A 6442-nucleotide genomic window follows, 5' to 3' on the forward strand; every position below is an offset into this window, starting at 1 on the left:
CGCGGCTCGGTGATGTAAAACCACCCCGATTGCCACCCCTTAATGGTTTCCACGAAGGTACCCTCGAGCCAAGTAACGTTGGGCATCTTGCCCACCATGGCGCCTCCGCACTCCGCTTGGCTGCCCTTCACAACCTTCGGCTTGACACTGAAGGTCTTGAGCCACAAGCCGAAGTGGGGCTGGATGCAGAGGAAGGCCTCACACACGACGATAAACGCCGAGATGTTGAGGATGAAATTCGGGGCCAGATCATGGAAATCCAGGCTGTAGTAGAACATGAGCCCCCGAAGGGATGGAGTGGGAAGCCCAGTCCGCGGAGGAAATGGGAAAGAAATACTACCCTCTCATGGGGCCTGGGGGTGGGGATGAGCTCTCCCTCGTCGGGGAGCCGGTGCGCGATGTCGCTAGATAGATATCCGGCGCTGCGCAGCTTCTGGATGTGCCCCTCCGTAACGGAGGAGGCCATCCACTTGCCTCCCGCTCCGGACATAGTTGGAGAAGGTTGAGGTGACATGTGCGGACTTGGGCGCTGGAGCTCGAGTTCACGGAGATGGATAAGCAAAGGAGGAAGAAGGCGTAGGTAAAAGGGTTGGATCTTTATCCCCTTATATGGGTGGACGAAACCATGCGTCCCCACCGGCCTGATAAAACTCGCTTATCTCCCAAGCGCCGCAATCAATGGCGCAGTTGGGTTACCCACGTCCATATTGATTGGAATCTCGGAATAAGAGGAACACGATCTTTGCTTCGACAAGACGTGCCAAGGAGACCGCTTCGCTAAACACGCTGAGGTGGTACAATAAAAACAATTCGAGTAAAGGCTTGGTAGTGGTGTGACGTCACGCCACCAAATACGTCAGCATATTGAACTTGTGTAAATATTATTCTCTCTACGGTGGTATGTGGAATTTATTTTGCAGAGCCGGACACTATCCTGGTGTTCACAATCTTCTATAAATTATTCGGAGAAGGAACCCGCCTTGCAACGCCGAAGACAATATGCGTGCCAAACTCGTCATCATTGAAGCCTGGTTCAGCGGCTACTGAGGGAGTCCTGGACTAGGGGGTGTCCTGATAGCCGAACTATCATCATCGGCCGGACTCCAAGACTATGAAGATACAAGATTGAAGACTTCGTCCCGTGTTTGGATGGGACTTTCCTTGGCGTGGAAGGCAAGCTTGGCAATACGGATATGTAGATCTCCTACCATTGTAACCGACTCTGTGTAACCCTAGCCCTCTCCGTTGTCTATATAAACCGGATGGCTTTAGTCCATAGGACGAACAACAATCATACCATAGGCTAGCTTCTAGGGTTTAGCCTCCTTGATCTCGTGGTAGATCTACTCTTGTAATACCCACATCATCAATATCAATCGAGTAGGACATAGGGTTTTACCTCCATCAAGAGGGCCCGAACCTGGGTAAAACATCGTGTCCCTTGTCTCCTGTTACCATCCGCCTAGACGCACAGTTCGGGACCCCCTACCCGAGATCCGCCGGTTTTGACACCGACAGAACCCGTCGGGCTTTTCACAGCCATAGAGCTCAACACCGGAGATATGGAGGGAATCGCTTCACCGGCAGGCCCGGAGTCACTCCTGGCTCCCTTTATCCTCGCTAAGCCGGACTCACCTCCGCACGAACTCTCGAGGTCTGTGTTGCACGAGCTCGTCCAGGGAACTCTTGTCCCATCCCGCTCCACGGATCCTCGCTTCCTTGTCCATACCTCGCCCTTAAACAAGGCTCTGGACCTAATGCTATCTCTCGCCGTTACGGAAGAATCGCTGCCGAACTATGCCAGCCCGCACTAGGGGCTGAGAGCAGGGAATTTTACGTCCCACCCACCACCCACTTTATAGCCACTGTCAAGGACTTAAATGACATGCTTGATTACTCTTCTGAGGACATCGACGGCATGGACGACGATGCCGGAGAAGAACAAGGCCAGAACCCGCCGCTTACCGAACACTGGACGGCTACCTCTACGTATGACGTATATATGGTGGATAGAGGATGACGGCGACGGAGGGAAGGACACAGTCGAGAATAATTCTCCTGAGGCACCACCAAACCGTCGTCGTCAGCAGCGCCGCTCTAAACCGTGCCGAGAAAAAGACATCAATACCGGCACCGAAGACAACAATACTCCTGATAACACCGAAGACCACTACAAGAAATATGTCAACTAGTGACCTTCTGTCAGTGACCCTAGAAGAATTGGTCATAGATCTATGACCATTTCAGAACAATTGGTCAAAAGCTGTTCGTGGGGCTCCAAACCCTAAACAATAACAACCATTTTGGTCAGAAAGGTCGTAATTTCCTTACACGAAATGGTCATAAAGCAGATATCACAGGTCCGCTGCCTTATTTCTAGCTGATCATGACCAATATAGATGGTCATAATCTTTTAAATTGTGCTGGGTTGCTATGACTAGGCGCCACCTCAACAGTTTTGCCTATGTGTCATGTCCATGTGGCAGTTTTTGCCCTAGGTTGTGAAGCAACCTATATTTCTGTCATTCCCAAAATTCCCAAAAAAATCTCATAAATTCTTTGGGTCATATCTTCGTCAAATATGTAAAAAACCTTCATTGCATAGTTCAAAAATAATTCACAAATATTCATTTTCCTATTCTGTTCAGAAAAACACTTTGTGAAGGAAGTACCACTTTGGCATGTCCAAATGGTATCCATTTTCTACAGTGCTTTCATCTACCCAAATAACCATCCTCCACCAAATGCCAGCTCAATCCATTCATTATTTTGAGCCCGGCTTCAACATTCATATTTATGTCAAGTGTGGTACTTTGCAAAGAAAGTACCACCTAGGCTCCTCCTTTTGAACTGAAAATTTGTGAAAATGGTCTTCTTAGTAATTGATCATCCTCAGCCAAAACTCACACCCATTAGGCATGTGCATTTTCCGTACCGCTAATCAAACACTTGGCTGCTTATTCATGTTTGAGCATCGATCGGTCTCCTCGTGAGAATCTTATGTTGTGATTTTCTTCCTAGCACCTACCTAGGGAGTGCCCAACCCACTAGACATGCCTAGGCATCCCATAACACATGGCAACACCACGGTCACGCGGTGACCACGCGGCGGGCATGCGAGTTTACGCGCTCTAGAGTTGGGGCCCTCGGCCACCGTCCAAATCTCGACGTATCGCCACCAAATCATGTATTTATGATTAAATAGATATTTATGTAACTAAAATGACTTTTGGAAATAAAATAAATAGCAAACTATGAGGCAGCTGCAGTTCAAATTTGACCCGCTTCCAACTGAATCGGCGGGAATTTGTCTTTTTCACCAGAGGTGGATCAAAACTTTTGACACCCAACCATTTTGTCAATTGTGCATTAAATATGGCCTAGTATTTTATAAAATTGATTTGGTCCAATTTTGCAACAAATATATGGTAGGTCCTTCATAAAAAAACTCATTTCAGGCACGCAGAAAATGGAAAATGAATTTTCTGTGCAAAGAAAATGAAAACTTCCTTAGGCAACATTGTTTGACATTCCACAGATGCACCCTTGTGCACAATATGAGATCATTTGAACAAACTATGTAATGAATGTGGCCATAAGATTGATAATTTGGCTTGAAAGCCATGAATCTTCACGCATGATAGCTCATTTCTGAGAACACTTTTTTAAAATAATTTCCGTATTACAAGTTTATTATTTTTCCTGGAAACTTGGTCACAAATAATGACACAATGCGAAGGTTTCCCAATTTTTTAATTTTTTACGCCTATTTCAAAATGCGGCCAAAACGGCGGGCTTGACCGTTCCTAGCTAGTGGTTGAATCTTGGAAAACTTTTGATGTTTCTCTGATTAAACAGATACTTATGTACTTAGAAATTATTTTTGGAAAAAATAAATAGCAAACTATGAGGCAGCTACACTTCAAATATGACCCGCTTCCACCTGAATCGGCGGGAGTTTGTCTTTTTCACCAGAGGTGGATCAAAACTTTTTACACCCAACTATTTGGTCAATTGTGCATTAAATATGGCCTAGTATTTTATAAAAATGATTTGGTCCAATTTTGCAATAATTATTTGGTAGGTCCTTCACAAAAAAACCTCATTTGGGGCACTCAAAAAATGGAAAAAGGCTCTTTTGTGCAATGAAAGTGAAAACTCCCTTAGGCAACATTGTTTTGAATTCCAAGATGCATCCTTGTGCACAATATGAGATCATTTTAACAAACTATGCCATGAATGTGGCCATAAGACTGATCATTTGTCTTGAAAGCCATGAATCTTCACGCATGATAGCTCATTTCTGAGAACACTTTTTAAAAATAATTTCCGTATTACAAGTTTATTATTTTTCCTGGAAACTTGGTCACATATAATGACACAATGCGAAGGTTTTCCAAATTTTTGATTTTCTTTGAATTTTTTATGCCCGTTTCAAAATGCGGTTAAAACCGTGGGCTTTACCGTTCCTAGCTAGTGGTTGAATCTTAGAAAATTTTTGATGTTTCTCTGATTAAATAGAAACTTATGTACCTAGAAATTATTTTTGGAAAAAATAAATAGCAAACTATGAGGCAACTACAGTTCAAATTTGACCCGCTTTCAACTGAATCGACGGGAATTTGTCTTTTTCACCAGAGGTGTATCAAAAATTTTTACACCCAACCATTTGGTCAATTGTGCATTAAATATGAACTAGTATTTTATAAAAATGATTTGGTTCAATTTTGCAATAGTTATTGGGTAGGTCCTTCACAAAAAAACCTCATTTGGGGCACTCGAAAAATGGAAAATGGCTCTTTTGTGCAATAAAGTGAAAACTCCCTTAGGCAACATTGTTTGGAATTCCAAGATGCACCCTTGAGCACAATATGAGATCATTTGAACAAACTATGCCATGAATGTGGCCATAAGATTGATCATTTGGCTTGAAAGCCATGAATCTTCACGCATGATAACTCGTTTTTTAGAACACTTTTTTAAAATAATTGCCGTATTACAAATTTATTATTTTTCCTGGAAACTTGGTCACATATAATGACACAATGCGAAGGTTTTCCAATTTTTTGATTTTTTTTAAATTTTTTATGCCCGTTTCAAAATGCGATCAAAACGACGGGCTTGACAGTTCCTAGCTAGTGGTTGAATGTTGGAAAACTTTTGATGTTTCTCTGATTAAATAGATACTTATGTACCTATAAATGATTTTTGGAAAAAATAAAGAGCAAACTATGAGGTAGACACAGTTCAAATTTGACCCGCTTCCTGCTGAAACGGCGGGAATTTGTCTTTTTCACGAGAGGTGGATCAAAACTTTTGACACCCAACCATTTGGTCAATTGTGCATTAAATATGGCCTAGTAATTTACAAAAATTGATTTGGTCCAATTTTGCAATCAATATATTGTAGGTCCTTCACAAAAAAAACTCATTTCGGGCACTCAGAAAATGGAAAATGAATTTTCCGTGCAAAGGAAATGAAAACTCCCTGAGGCAACATTGTTTGGAATTCCAAGATGCACCCTTGTGCACAATATGAGATCATTTGAACAAACAATGCCATGAATGTGGCCATAAGATTGATCATTTGGCTTGAAAGCCATGAATCTTCACGCATGATAGCTCATTTCTGAGAACACTTCTCAAAATAATTGCCGTATTACAAGTTTATTATTTTTCCTAGAAACTTGGTCACATATAATGACACAATGCGAAGGTTTTTTAATTTTTTGATTTTTTTGAATTTTTTATGCCCATTTCAAAATGCGGTCAGAATGGTGGGCTTGACCGTTCCTAGCTAGTGGTTGAAGCTTGATTTTTTTTTGTGTTTCTATGATTAAATAGATACTTATGTACCTAGAAATGATTTTTGGAAAAAATAAAGAGCAAACTATGAGGCAGCTGCAGTTCAAATTTGACCCGCTTCCAATTGGATCAGCAGAAATTTGTCTTTTTCACCAGAGGTGGGTCGAAACTTTTGACACCCAACAATTTGGTCAATTGTGCATTAAATATGTCCTAGTATTTTAGAAAATTTATTTGTTCCAATTTTGCAATAAATATATGGTAGGTGCTTGACAAAAAAATTCATTTTGGGCACTCGAAAAAATGAAAAATGAATTTTTAGTTAACTGTGACCAATTTTGTAGTTAACTATGACCAATTTAGATGGTCATGACATCGTATGCGTGTACTGCATTTTGATTGGTCCGTGGGAATTTCACGCGGATCGTGGATGGAACACCGTTGGATTTTTTAGGATCTAACGGTTGTCCTCACCCCAAACCCACCTAAGCCGAAACCCTAGTTCTCATGGACATTTTTCATCCACCCCCCTCCCCCCCCCTGCCTCCTTTCTTTCTCCCCTCACTCTCCGGCGCCCGCACGCCTCCCCTCTCCTCCTCCCCTCCCCGCTCAATCCCATGGCGAACCCCGTCGCCTC

Source organism: Triticum dicoccoides, chromosome 6B (genome assembly GCF_002162155.2).
Source record: "Triticum dicoccoides isolate Atlit2015 ecotype Zavitan chromosome 6B, WEW_v2.0, whole genome shotgun sequence".
Lineage (NCBI taxonomy): Eukaryota > Viridiplantae > Streptophyta > Magnoliopsida > Poales > Poaceae > Triticum > Triticum dicoccoides.